The sequence below is a fragment of the Gadus chalcogrammus genome, chromosome 13, assembly GCF_026213295.1.
Source record: "Gadus chalcogrammus isolate NIFS_2021 chromosome 13, NIFS_Gcha_1.0, whole genome shotgun sequence".
Lineage (NCBI taxonomy): Eukaryota > Metazoa > Chordata > Actinopteri > Gadiformes > Gadidae > Gadus > Gadus chalcogrammus.
The window spans coordinates 20,099,366-20,114,259 of record NC_079424.1 but is presented as its reverse complement, the minus strand read 5'-3'; the positions used below and the strand labels follow the sequence as shown (position 1 = coordinate 20,114,259).

General features: G+C 42.0%; 1 protein-coding gene across 1 annotated transcript in view; it reads right to left on the bottom strand.

Moving 5' to 3' along the window:
• cntn4 (contactin 4) overlaps positions 1 to 14,894 on the bottom strand; it is a 121,317-nt gene that overhangs the window by 96,572 nt on the left and 9,851 nt on the right. The window lies entirely within an intron of this gene.

Below are 14,894 nucleotides of genomic sequence, written 5' to 3'. Positions count from 1 at the left end.
CTAATGTAATGGCTTGAAATCTTGTGACACGGAGATGTGATGTGTAGCCGTTATAGTGTGGACATGGCTGCCTGGGAGGGTGACTCCCCCCTGGCCGGGCGTCAGGCCCTCCCCCCCTGGGTGCCAACGCCTGTCTTCCAGTCTGTCACACAGAAGCTCACATGAGGACACACACCACAGCAGACCCTGCCCCAGGAAAATGATCCGCCCACAGTACAGTGTTATCCATTCTTTTCATTTCTATATAGTCTTCTGCTACTTACGTTTTACATATTTACAGAATGGTGTGCGTGTGTGTTTGTGTGTGCGCAATACCTGCGATGTTACCCTGACCAGGGTAACAATAAGCATCATCAAAAACATAATTACTATGATTAAGATTCTTCATACGATCACGTTATACTCAGTGTGCCAACAAACCAGAAAACTCTGAGCCGCTAAACCTGGCGTGTCTCTTTACGAAACATCATCATAACATCCACTACCCACTGCTCTATGATTCACCCTCGCAATTCCAACCAATTAGATCCTCCGTGATCTATGGAGGGCCAACACACAGCTCTGCGTCTGACCTCACATGAACCGACCCTTCAATCCACCGCGCTCTGCCGACAAAAAAATACAGTGCCTGCTTCTTTCTACCTGCTGTTTCTGAGGTGAAAGTGTGACAACCCCTGAAGTACTTACGCTTGTACTAGCATGTACCAAACTGAGATAACTGCTTAGATTGGGAGAGAAATGCTGTACGCATTCATTACATATAACCGTTTCATGTTACTGCAGTATTATTGTATTGTACATACAAGTAATGTTGACCATGGTGCATGAATACTGCACTTTAAGTATACAATGCTACTTGAATATTATTGTATTATGTAAGTAGCATATGTAGTATATGTACATTGTACTCTTTAGGCGTATCACATTACTCTGGTTAAATGTATTGGACACACATCCTATGAGCAAGGAGTAAAAGGTTAAACTCTTCAAACTCTCACTACGGAGGAAATATACTCAACATGTCGCCTGTTGTGTGCTGTGTGCCATGTGCATGTCGTTACTAGGCAACTCAAACAGGTTAACACAGAAGTATCGCAAATGCGTGCACAAAACGCAGTTTTCCCTTTTAATTTAAAGAAATTGAGGCTCATACAAATCGTTGAAAAAGGAAGAAATTCAACATAGATGTCGGTTATAAATTGGTCTCACCAGGGCCTCTGAGCTACGCTGCAGCGCTGGGGGGCTGCGATGGCACCTCTGTTCAGAGTGCCTGCGATTCCGCAAGCCATAGAAGTGGATAGAGAGTAGCGCAAAGAGTGAGCACCACACTTCCTATCTGAATGGGCCCCCATTCTTGCCACTGGTGCAGGAATTCTGAACTGTCAGATTACCATGTGACCTTATTTTCCTCTGCATATTGTATAGTACGCCTTATGTGACTTTGTCTATGCTGCATTAATATGCTGCTCTTCGCAAAGGAATGTATATTATGGCTAGGTATTGCAGATTAATTTTTATTGTAGATATAATTGCATGCTTTATTGTTTATTGAGGATATGTCTGAGACACTGTAGGCTATATCCTGTCCATCCTGCTTTTATTGTATTTTCCCTGCAGCAATAATATTATATATTTTGCACTGAAGACAGCATTTCAGAAAAATGTGTATGTTTGCACATGATGTATTAACCGATGTAAGTCGCTTTGGATAAAAGCGTCTGCTAATTGTAATTGTAATTGTATTTATTCAGAGCATTTTCACTCTAAAAAGTCCAGAAGCTTTCGGCTTTTTTCCAAATGCATCAAACATTGGATGAATGTATGACGGAATTGGAATTTTGAACAGATCAATGAGTCAATGTATGACTGACTAAAGAGTGGATGAAGGAATGAATGCAAAAAGCAATCTGCATTGCTAAAGCTTTGGCCTAGTTTCTTTTATTTAAATAATATTAATAATATAATAATAGTTGTGACGCCAACCCGATCCATTCACCAGCAGATGCGGCGTAGCCGAGAGGGTTCGAGTGGCAGGGTCGCCTTAAGAGAAGCATATCTATGAACTCCACACTCGTGTGCGTCTCAAATCTATTATTTTGACAACATGCAAAATAATGGGGGGGGGGAGGTTGATATATCATTGAAACTGCGGTGCATAGTATTATTATTTTGCGAATAGAATAAAAACTCAAACCCCAGGGCAATCTCAAATACCTAATGCCCTACGATATGTACTTGTGTTGTGTTTGTCGACTTCATTATGTTTTGAAGTGATAGGGATTTTCTGGTGCCTTACATAGACCCAGGCAGTTTCTGTTTATTCCTAAGATGGAGAAGGAAGGAAACTAGTTAGTGATTTAGGACTGCATACTTTCATCCAAAGTAACTTGAAGATAATTCAGGTCATTAAGGTGCATCCAGGGAGTTGGACTTCTATCTGGCTCAAGGATGCAGATGGAGACGGTGGATCGAACCGGGGACCTTTTGACTGGGAGAGGCACATCCACACAGCAAAACCTAGACAATCTCTCCGTCCCCGTGGACAAGGCTGTGTGTTTGCTGCGCTTCAAGTCGCCAGTGCCAGAGTGCTGTTGTGTATTGTTCTAGTGGCCCGGCTCAGCCTCAGTAATTGGAACAACAGAGGCAGCCACCTGTACCTTTCCACACCACCTATATTAGGCTTCTTGTTAATTCATCACACAGTGTTTGCAAACAGGGTTGCCACAGCGCGAGGTCACCGTCTTAGGTTACCGCAAAGCATCATGGGCCCGGGCACGGCGGGCTGATGTTTTGTAGGTCGTCGACACAGAACGGGAGCGTATTCTTAACGACAGCGGGAGTAATTTATTAGCTCTCCTTTCTTTTTTTCCCTCCCGCCTATTGTCCCCTTATTGCATTGTGTTTGTACAGATTAATTCCACTGGGCGCTGTTCCCCGCACCCCGCCTCCACCTTCTAGGACAGATAGACTTATTACAGTCCTCCATAAGATGACTATATCCCCTTGTGACTGGGTAGGCAGGTATACAAGTGTGAGCGTGTGTGATATCGCCATGGCCAAGTGCAATTGCATTAGAAATACCCTCAAACAATAACAGTTGGAGCGTGCTTGCCGACACAATTGGTTTGTTGGGGGGGGGGGGTTCAGCTGGCTGCTGTTAGTACAATCAGGATTTTCTTTCATAACGAAAATAGTCCTACATTCTGTGTTGTGCATGTCTCGGTTAAAAAAAGAGACACACACCGCATACAAACACACACACACACACATGACTGGCAGTATTAACTGTAACAGCATCTACCCCGGTTACGGCCTGCGGGCCCCCAGGAGGGACTGGGGGATCTAATAAACAGAGACGGGATTGTAGCTGAGTGATTCCTTTTTTCTAATTAAACTCCACGTCTTAAGTATTGTGATTAAACAGCAGCCGTGTGTGTTTGTGTGTGTGCATGTGTGCGCGAGTGTCTGTGTGTGTGTATGTGTCTGTGTGTTTGAGACGGGAGAAACTGTGAACCCAATGCTAAATGCTGTACATTGTCTACCCCGTGAGATCAGCCATTCGATTAACAATGCAGTCGCAATAAAAAATGAATTAAAAAAATGCAATAAGATCTGTGGAAATTCTGGGTGGGTATGGGAGGGCAGCGGGGGGGCGGGGGGGGGATGAGAAGAGGGAAGAGGATCTACGGTCACAGCTTATCTGTATCGTCTGTTAGCGACCGTTACATAATTCACCCATTTCCTTCTGGCTTATCCAAAAGATGAAGCCTCACGACTGTCTTTCAATAGCGGGCGCCCAATGTCGCCGACGCCAGAATGCTTATTTTCTTTCACACAACACGACAAAACTCCACCCGCAACACCGCCGCCCTGCTCAGTCGCCTGCCTCTCGAGGGCATGAATAAAACATTTTATTGATATGCATATCAAAAAGGGAAGAGTTGACGAATACAAAAGACCAAAAAAAAGATCCCAAAAATCAAAGCAAAGTGAAGAGGCTGAGAGTGGGAGTGGGAGGTGGGAGGAGGAGAGGGGGGAAAGAGAGGGGGGGGGGGGTTCCATCTTGTATCTGGATGGAATTTCTAATACGGCCAATTAGCAAAGGGCTCGGCTGCACGGCTGTCCAGGGAGGGTAGGTGGGAGGACTGGCTGCTTTGGCCTGACACACACACGCACACACACATCCACACGTACACGCGCACACACACACACGCTCACAGCCTCACACACAGAATAATTGCTTCTCTGGAGAAGAGGCAGGTGAGAGCACCTGGAGACTGGGATGTTACCAAGACACGCGCCTCCCGACGCCTCAGACAAGAGCAGACTTCCTAATATAGCTGTCACGGAGCCACATCCGAGCCCTAATGAAGGCGGCATTAGGGTGGAAAGCAACACAGCGAGTCATGGAATAAAAAAACAGCGGTGGGTGATGCTTTATTGTTCTAAGGTTGCGGGGGGAAGTCTCTGGAAGGGTGTTCGGTTACTTGCAACGGGGTTTCGAGAAGGAATTACAATCAAGACGTGAGAAAAGACGGCACATGCATTTGCCCTTTATGTGATAGTTAAAGATACCACTGCAGTATAAAGGTAATACACTAATAAATAAATAAATAAATAAATAGGCATCTGTATCTCTATTGAATGGTAGCCTACGATTATTCGGACCAGGGCCAGCCTGCCCTTAACAAGGCACCGCCTCAGTGAACGCCCCCGAGGCGGTGAAACGCGAGCGCTGAAATGCGCTCCTCATCAGCGCATGGTAATAAAGGGGGGCGACAGCTGCGGCGCCGGCCCCTCGCCGGCCCCCGCGCGGCGCTCCGACGCGCCCCACCGGGCCCCGCCGCAGGCTGTTCGCCCGGCAGGAATGACAAGGGGTCAATGTTCCACGATGTTCGTCCCCGCCGTTTGGGAAACGGCGTGGCTTCCGCCGCCACTGCCGAGTGAGCGTCCTTCGCGGCCAGCGGACAAACCGGGGGGGGGGGGAAAGACGGACGGTTTTCATTATTTGTGGCCATTTTTTGTTTTTGCGGAGATGGTGATTATAGCTCCACCAACAAAAGTGCACGGCCTCCCATGTTTGATTCACACACAGGCAAGGACACTGCAAAGTGTTGCAGCCATTGAGTAGGAGTTGTGAGAGGAACGATATGTTGAATCTGTAAATATAGTATGGAATGTCACTTTGCAATTATTTTTCCAAAGATATTATCATTCTTTGATTCATTTTCGTTATTTTGTAGAAAACGAGAACACACAAGCGCGAACAAAGGGAATAAATCCCATCTGACAAACAAGTTTCCCAGTGCTAAAGAAGTCGTTCTGCGATCACAACAGCTGCTGCTAACAATTTGTTAATGTGCCTGGATTTAAAGAGCATCTTGTGTTCCTGGCATTCAGAGCTTGTCACAGACAAGGTTTTATTTCTGGGTCCTTTTAATGTTGTACACAATGATCTTGTTCTTGTTAAAAATGATGAAAACAACCAAAAAAATGATGTGTTTGTGCTTGAAAATTTTTTATTTTTCCATGGACAGGAAAAAGGAGAGGAACGATACAGCAAAGTATGATAATGTAGACACAGTAATGGAAGATACCCACAAGGTTTCAATTTATGCGCATCCTTTTTGTGAGTATTTCTTCAATGCAGTGGGCTCATTTCATTCTAAACTCTCATGACAGAGTAGGCTTATAGTTGAGTACCCACGGTCACTGCTTTAGAAGACTTTAGACTGAGGCTTAATAAAACTACAGGAGAGTTATCACGCTGGCTCCCTAACGTACTGCTGTGAATCCACACTCCTGCAATCCACAAATACTTGCTGGTTCTGGCTACATAATGCATGAGGTATATTAACTGACATTAGAATCCTCCTATTTATTTATTTTGTGCAGTGAAAAGACTGCCTGAAACCAGTTCTACACTGGCCACATTTAGATGCTAACATCAACAATAATTTGGACATTAAGGCAAAGTATCATCGTAATACAAATGCCATTACAGTGTTGCAATGATATTACTGCTTCATAGAGTCGTTTTCTGTTCTGCTGAGCAGGCTTGGTTGCAGCAAGCACAGTTTCTGATAGCCCTGTTCACAAAACTGGAGACACACTGGTTGGTGGGCTGAGTGGTTGTCAGGCTGGTACTTTATCCTTGGAGGACAAAAGATATGCTCATGAAGGAAACACTGGGTACCATGTATTTTGTTTGTGTGCTTGTGAGTGTGCTTGTGAGTGTGTGTGTGTGTGTGTGTGTGTGTGTGTGTGTGTGTGTGTGTGTGTGTGTGTGTGTGTGTGTGTGTGTGTGTGTGTGTGTGTGTGTGTGTGTGAATATGTTTGCATGTAGATTTGTGTGTCTGCTGTGTGTATGTATGTGTGTGTGTGTGTGTGTGTGTGTGTGTGTGTGTGTGTGTGTGTGTGTGTGTGTGTGCGCGTGTGCGTTGCAAGGGTGAATGCGTGTGTGTTTGTGCATGTGAGTGTCTGTCTGGTTTGTGTGTTTGTGTGTGTGTATGTTTTAATGTGAGTGTGTGTGTGTATTTGTATACTTTCTTTTTTCCCCGTTTCTACGGGGTATAATGGTGAATGTGTACGCAAAGGCAGGTTGTGCATATGCGTGTGTCTGTGTTTGTGAATGTGTGTATGAGTGAGATTGTAAGTGGTTGGCTATGTCATTAGTGCCTCTAGATCATACCAGGTGAATTGCTTTAATGCTGCCACAAAAACTAAAGTGGTCTATAAATAACAAATATCAAGCACAGAGCAGTAGAGCCTTGCACAGGGCTTGTAAATATACCGTACACACAATTACATTTGTCACTGTTAGTGTTACACTCGTGCTACTTTGGGACTTGGTTTTATCTTGTTATCTGGGGCTTGGTGTAACCATGATAGAGACAAAGCAATGGATTTCCCAGACAGGATCGTGAAAGCCGGAAGCAGAACAGTTGCACCATACCCCGCCTATGGACTTCCTATTCTTTAGTAGTGCCCCCCATAAACACTGAGCAGTCACAGACTGAAACCTACATCTCCCCGAGTGCTTTCTTGTTTTGTTTTTTACAGAGGTAACAAAAAAAGTATAAGGACTGTGAGGAATCCATTACAATTACAGCAGCATTGAACATCCCAGTGTCTGAGAAAATAAAAGTATGATGGATGTTCTACCATCAGTTAGTCAATCCAACAATAACACACTATGAAAGAGACAATCATTTTGAAAAATCGATGCCTTTTCCCGAACACATTCAAAAGTACCTAGCTTCATATTAAGGCTGGGCTAATATCGAATTTGGTTAAAGTTGTATTTTCAAACCTTTTCCAACAAAGGGTTTGCCGAAAGTCTGAAATTGCAACAAACAAATCCGCGAGTCATGATTTATTCTGTTCAAAGTGGGACAGAAAACGCATGTTTTGACCTTCATAAACATCATACTTGTCTGTAAATTAGAACAAATTGCAACCATACTGTTCAACAATTTCCATCTTATCTTCAGAATGCTGATTTGCAAAGATTCAGCCTCAATGTTAATGTTTTGAAGTACAAAAGAAAACCATATAATCCTGAATCCAACAAAAATTGCAGCAATTGAGATTAAAGTTTAAGCAAAGATTTAAGCATGAACTAAATACAATCGGCCTTAGATCGGTATGGGTTGCATTTGCAAGTCCATTTGCAAGTCCCCCAGTCACGATGTGTTTGAAATGCCAAACATTCCAACAATGCCCTAAACCATGTTAATGCAATGTTAATAAGCTGTTTCGGTCTGCAATAACAGCATATTTCCACGGTGAAACATGTGAGGCTCTAAGCATCTATGTTTTTAACACACACATCTAAACACCGTGTCAACTCAGTAGAGTGTAATTAACAAACTGGTTCATGTCATATTGTATAGTGTTTGCGGTGTTTGACTCACAGTCAAAAGGTTAGGGGTTTGAATCCTAATGGCTGCAGACTACCTGTAGGCATTCTTGAGCAATACGCCTAACCCCTTTCCTATTTCACCCCTATCTGATGAAATAATACATATTTCTTCAGATTTTATCTTGTTCATTAAGGTTAATCACAATACAATAGGCGTCATATTTGATCACTCTGCACTCTACTGCAATGCCAAAGATTCATTGCCTTGCTGCAATCCACTGAAACTACACCGCAAAGCAAGCAAAACAACAACTCTTTTGAAAAAGATCCAAGTTCAAAGGCTCCTTCCTAATGGTTGTTCTGAACCGTAACATGGGGAGTTTTTCATTCCATATATATATATATATATATATATATATATATATATATGCTCCTTCCTGCTCCTCAGAGATATACAACATACAAGCAAGTGGAACGCATACACGGGCATACATACATGTGAACTCCCTACAATTTCCTTCCCCATCATGTTCCAGGAGGCCGCAGCGGGGGGAACCCGGGGAGCTCCTCACCCACTGAGGCAACGTAAAATAATTCATAAATAGGTTCAAGGTCAAGCAGTGGGGAATATCTGGCCGTATCTCTCATGCCTGTCTAAGCTATTTGAATAGATGGCTCTCGCCTAGCTCTTCTGGGGTGGGGATATTCAAGACACAGATATGGAGAATATATATCTCCTCTCTTCTCTAAGTCTCTTCTCTCTTCCCAGAGCCCTTTCATGCTCACCCAGCTGATTCGAACACTGATAACTATTGATGATATGGATACTATAGTATAGTATACTGTCTAACATTTGCACTGAGAATATAATATAATATTAATAAATAATTTATTCAAAACATTTTGATCCATGTATCACTTTTTAGCAATGTATATATATATAGGAACATATTGTAATATTCTAGATAGTAAGAAGAAAGCAGACAGGGGATTTACACATTGTAGCTACCTCAGGTGTCATCAACAGATGAAGTACCAGAATGAAGGGTTATTGAACTAAATCTGTCTGACACATTGTTTTGAGAGTCAACCAGGAATGTCGACCTTAACACTACATTAAGAGAGTGCACTCTTCATCTATGGTCACCACAGTATGTTAAACATTAAAAAAACTATGGTTAAAAAGTCTAACCATCAACCTTTAGGCAGACAACCAGCTTAACTCGTTCGACAATGTCCTACTTCAATTTTCTCCAGTATTATCAAACTAATTAAAAATAAGTACAAATTCCGAACGTTATTTAGACTCCAAGTATTTCCCTCACTGACTAATTTGAGCTAATCATTTCATTTGTGTCCTCGGCTGAAAAACTACAGTGACATTTGTTCAGTGTAGGCGACAGTTTCTTCCAAGCTGTACTCTACAACAGTGGGTGGCTGTGACACTGCACCTGCATGACTTTGATGGATCAACGTGGCCTGGGCTGTCATTCCTCTGGGTTATAATACTTATAATGATGGCGACCATGGTTAACAATGGTCATTCAAATGTCCCTTTTTCTCATTGTGGTAAAGAGAGAGCATGAGAGAGAGCGTGAGAGAGAGAGAGAGAGAGGGAGAGAGAGAGAGAGAGAGAGAGAGAGAGAGAGAGAGAGAGAGAGAGAGAGAGAGAGAGAGAGAGAGAGAGAGAGAGAGAGAGAGAGAGAGAGAGAGAGAGAGAGAGAGAGAGAGTGAGGGAGGGAGTGAGGGAGAGCCGGAGACATAAATAGATAGCCAATGAGAGAGGGATGGCAAGTTGGAAAGGTAAGGAGAAAGGCAAAGAAACAGCAAAGGAAAATAGCAAGAAGAAGACACTGCGGTCTACAATATAATACATATTTAGATACTAATAAACATTGCCTCCAAATGCTTGCCTTCTGATATGAATATATAACATTAATGCACTCGTAACCGGGAGTAGCATGTCATTAGACTACAATCCTTGTGTTGTTGTGTATGCTTAAAACAACAAATAAAAGCTACTGCTTTACGCTTCCACATCCATTTTTTATACTGCTGAATGATATGAATGCACGGTGGAAGCTATGTTAAAATACTTACCCGAGTCAGCAGATTCATCTGTACAACACTGAATTATTAACAAGGCTGATGTTTATAATATTTAATGCTATATTTGAAATTATATAGGTTAACTATAAGTTTTGTAGTTGAAAGGAATTAGTTGGAATAACCCTAGCCTAGGGTAAATTGCTGATGCTCTGGGTTTCACATCCAAGAACTTGGAAGACATACACAAACAAATACACATACACACATGCACACAAACTCACTCCCTCTCTCTTACTCATACACACACATACACACACAGAAACACAAACAGGCATGCATGTGCACACTCTCACTCTCACACACACACACACACACACACACACACACACACACACACACACACACACACACACACACACACACACACACACACACACACACACACACACACACACACACACACACACAGCAGTAAAAAAATTGCATCAAATACGTACCAATTATTTACTGATAATATTTTGAGATAGAAGCAGTAGTGAGTCGAACCAGCAATTCTCTCTAACCTGCACCCACTCCATGTTCCCTATGCACACTCTTTCATCGTTAGTGGAGCACTCCATTAGAGGGCCTCATAACTGTCAATGTGCTTGTTTAGCGTGCCAAGAGCTATGTCTAGAAGGGGGATTGGTTCCTAGCCAAAAGACCCTAGGTCTTTTTGGCCCCAATCCTGGAGCTTCAATTCAGCAGCGTAGCTCCCAACTACGTCTTAATGACCTGCATCTGAATTCACATGGATCTGGTTGAAAGCACCGGTTGCTATCTGTAGTTGTAAACTACAGATTTGTAACTGTAGTTTGCAACTACCAATTTTTGTAGTTGCAAACTGCCGATGTAATGCAGGCGTTTTATCGTATGGATTTTGGTGTATTTTGTTTATTAAACCTTGATGGTTTATTTTGTTCCTTCTCATCTTCTTTTGCATAAACTGTTGACTTGATTGTGGTTTACTGTGTTCATATTTCAACATGGAGTTTGTGAATGGGAAAATCAGCATGCAATGAATGTGTGTGTGTGTGTGTGTGTGTGTGTGTGTGTGTGTGTGTGTGTGTGTGTGTGTGTGTGTGTGTGTGTGTGTGTGTGTGTGTGTGTGTGTGTGTGTGTGTGTGTGTGTGTGTGTGTGTGTGTGTGTGTGCTCATGTGTGGTTTGTCAATGTTAGTGTTTGCGCATTTGTATGTGTGTGTTTCTGTATGCAGCACTGTGTAGTAATGCTGAGTAGGAATTAAAGAACAGCCCCTTTAATCTTCTCAGAAATGGCCTGCTAGGATGAGAGGAACCAAATGGTTGTGAACGTGCAGCCATACCACCACTCATCCAAAATAGGGGAGAGAAAATATAAATGCAGCATGGTTATTAGAAGCACAGGCATTGCTTTAGTTCCCTTATTGTAGTCAAATAAGCCGGGGAGGCAGACGCAAATTAGAATTTGGGTTGCAATAGGAATAGAATATGTGAGGTAGAGAGAGCAAGAGAGGGAGGAAGAGCTATGAAGAGAGAGGGTGAGTGGTAGACAGAGGGAAGGAACTATGAAGGGATATAGAGTGAGGGAGAGAGGGATACATGGAGAGAAACGGAGAGAGATAGGCCCAAAGGAAACCGACTAGAACATGCACAAGGCTAGTAATAATACTACTAATAATTAATAATAATTATACATGTAAATATATATATATATATATTTATAAATTTTATATCTGTACTTCTTAACATTTTACCCCTACTACTCTTCATATTGTGACCATTATGCCAAGACACACACCACACACACAAAAGCACAGACAGTACTATTCTGTTGGATGCTGACATGAGACAGGCAGCTTGACCTTTCCTTAAAGCCTTATTTATGGGCTCCTCTCATCAGAGGTCTTTGACAGTGAGACCCGCTCAGCTCGCTGCCAAAGAACACGAGATGGGGGGAAAACTACTACTGATCATAATAACCATTATGATATAATTATAGTCACATATACTCTATATAATTATAATCATAATCATTATTAGAATCATTATGATGTAGGTTGTATAATAATAATAATAATAATAATAATAATAATAATAATAATATTAATACAAATTGAGATGGTAATAAATAAATATTATATAAAAGTAAAATAATATAAATATTCATAATTCAACATGGGCGAACAAGGGCAAGAGGAGAGTTAATGCTCTTTTCAATGCTTGCTGGTAGAAAAAAAGGGACACGGATGGTGCAAATTGGCTTGGCTCCCTCTCCCGCCTCATCCCCTTCCACTATGGCTAAGGCGGGAAAAGAATAAAAAACTACATGAAATCACTTTGTTTCACTCTAGCCGCTTAAGCCTGCCCCATTCCCTCTGCCGCTGTGCGCTGAACCAAAGTAGAAAGCGAGGCTGTGGATTCTGTGTGGCTTTGATTCTTCAGACGAACAAGAATAGTCAGGAAACATGCAAGAGAAAGAGGGGGTGAGAGGTATGTTAGGAGAATGAGGAGCAATGCGACAGGTGAAGCCTCATACTGAGGAGAACACTGACAATAGCGGAACAGGCGAGCCTTTTTATATTATCCTCTATCGAATTCACTCACTGACTCCACACTGTTATGGTGGTAGCTACGAAACCACTTCTTCTTTCAGTTTCATCACTAATTATTAAATGACTGAAATTGTTATTTTTATATCGTATATGTGTACGAACTGTCGAGACGGATGTTGGAAAAAATGTATTGCTTTGAACGATTATTTCTGTTGCTCATCACAATTCATTTCGCATATAGGTATATGTGTTCATAAACTGCATTCTACACGTATCTAAATATTCTCATGAAATAGTACCTACAGTAGTATATTACCTTATTATATTAATATTAATACCTTATATTATTCAGACTGTGAAGAATAGGGAAGAAGTACTTTCTGTTCTTATGAGAATTTCTGTGTGATGATTAATGTAGGATGGATCGTAGTATAATATATACTTTGCACACTTATACAATACTGTTAATAATAATCTGCACACTACATATACTTATATTAAGCCCTAAAGTTGTTAAAGTTCATATAACGGGTTAGTGTTAGTGTCCAATTGATAAAGAATATATATATATATTTATATATATAATATCGAATATTTTTATATATAGGCATGCTGAGTTCCCTTTAAAAATCTCCATGGTGCTAGTCATGTACAGAGACCTGCTCCACACGGGGTAGGCCTTGATAGTGCATGGTGCACATTCTGGTCATAGCTGTACAGTAGCCGCAGACAGTAGCCACAGACAGTAGCCACAGACAGTAGCCACAGACAGTAGCCAGACAGTAGGCACAGAAAGTAGCCACAGACAGTAGCCCACAGACAGTAGCCACTGACAGTAGCCAGACAGTAGCCACAGACAGTAGCCAGACAGTAGCCACAGACAGTAGCCACAGAAAGTAGCCACAGACAGTAGCCACATACAGTAACCACAGACAGTAGCCAGACAGTAGCCAGACAGTAGCCCACAGACAGTAGCCACAGACAGTAGCCACAGACAGTAGCCAGACAGTAGCCAGACAGTAGCCATAGACAGTAGCCACAGACAGTAGCCACAGACAGTAGCCACATACAGTAACCACAGACAGTAGCCACAGACAGTAGCCACAGACAGTAGCCACAGACAGTAGCCAAACAGTAGCCAGACAGTAGCCACAGACAGTAGCCACAGACAGCCATATCATATACCATATATAATATAACAATCCCTCACGCAAACAACGCACATAGGATAGGTGTAGAAGGTAGGAAGGAAGTGATGGCTTTATTTTTTTGGGTTGCAGATCTGTTGGGTGTTTAGTGATGTGAAGAGGACCCCTACCAACCACGACCCAACGTTGACCTCATCAATAGAGCATCGGTGTTGTCCGACGTGACTTATGAGATATCTCTTGATTAAACACTAATTCTGCCGGCGCTCCTCTCTGACCCCGCCTATTTGTAAGGGAGACAAATGAAAGCCCTTCATCACCAAGCCAGATCAATGCCAAAATGGCCCTTGGGTGAACAGGGCACCAAGAGCATAATGAAGCGATAATTCAACTTTACTGTGCGATAAAAGAGTGATGGAGCTTTCTTTTAGTAAAAGCGTGGTCAGATTATTCGGATTGATTGATGCCTGTCTTTATAGATCCATTTAAGTAATGAACACCAACTGCCAAATCCGCCGTCTGACATTTTTTTCCTCAAGAATCAATTTATCATTGCTTATCTAAATGTATAAAGATAATGAAAACTTATTCTCCATGTTAGATACTTAAACACATGAAATATAACTCAACCCCGGGATACTAGTCAAAATGAATTGACTGGTGTACAGGGGGAAGGGTAATTCAAAATCGATATATTACATTTTATATTAAACGTAACAATTCATACCTCATCACTTTTTGATACTTCTTTGAAGGTATAAATGCTGACTGAATGTACCAGTATTGTACAATATAGCATATAAAAGCACTAATTGTGCGTATGTTCTTGTGTAAGACTAACGTCGGCATACGCCAAGAGTGGAGTTCTAATTCTCAACTGCATGGTTCGTTATAATTTGTTCTTTCATATAATTATAATAGGCTTACCAGTGTTGACTTGTGCTCAAGTCAAACTATTATGTCTCGCAAATGCTACAATATGCATCCAAATATCCAGTTGCAAGGTTTGTTGCGGGAGACACACATGCCATATCCGAGTTCTCAACTGCTTGATACGTTATTATTAGTTTGGTCATATATTAGTGCGGGAAATCATGGGTCACTGTGTCATCATGGGAAATATGTGTTCAACATTGTCCAATGTGTAAACAAGACTGTGCACCTCAATCGCTACGTCCGTGAGCAACAACTAAAAAAGTCAAATAAAAAGGGAACCCTCTTTCTTAAGTAAACTTGCTTCAATGGCTCATCAGCATCAAAAT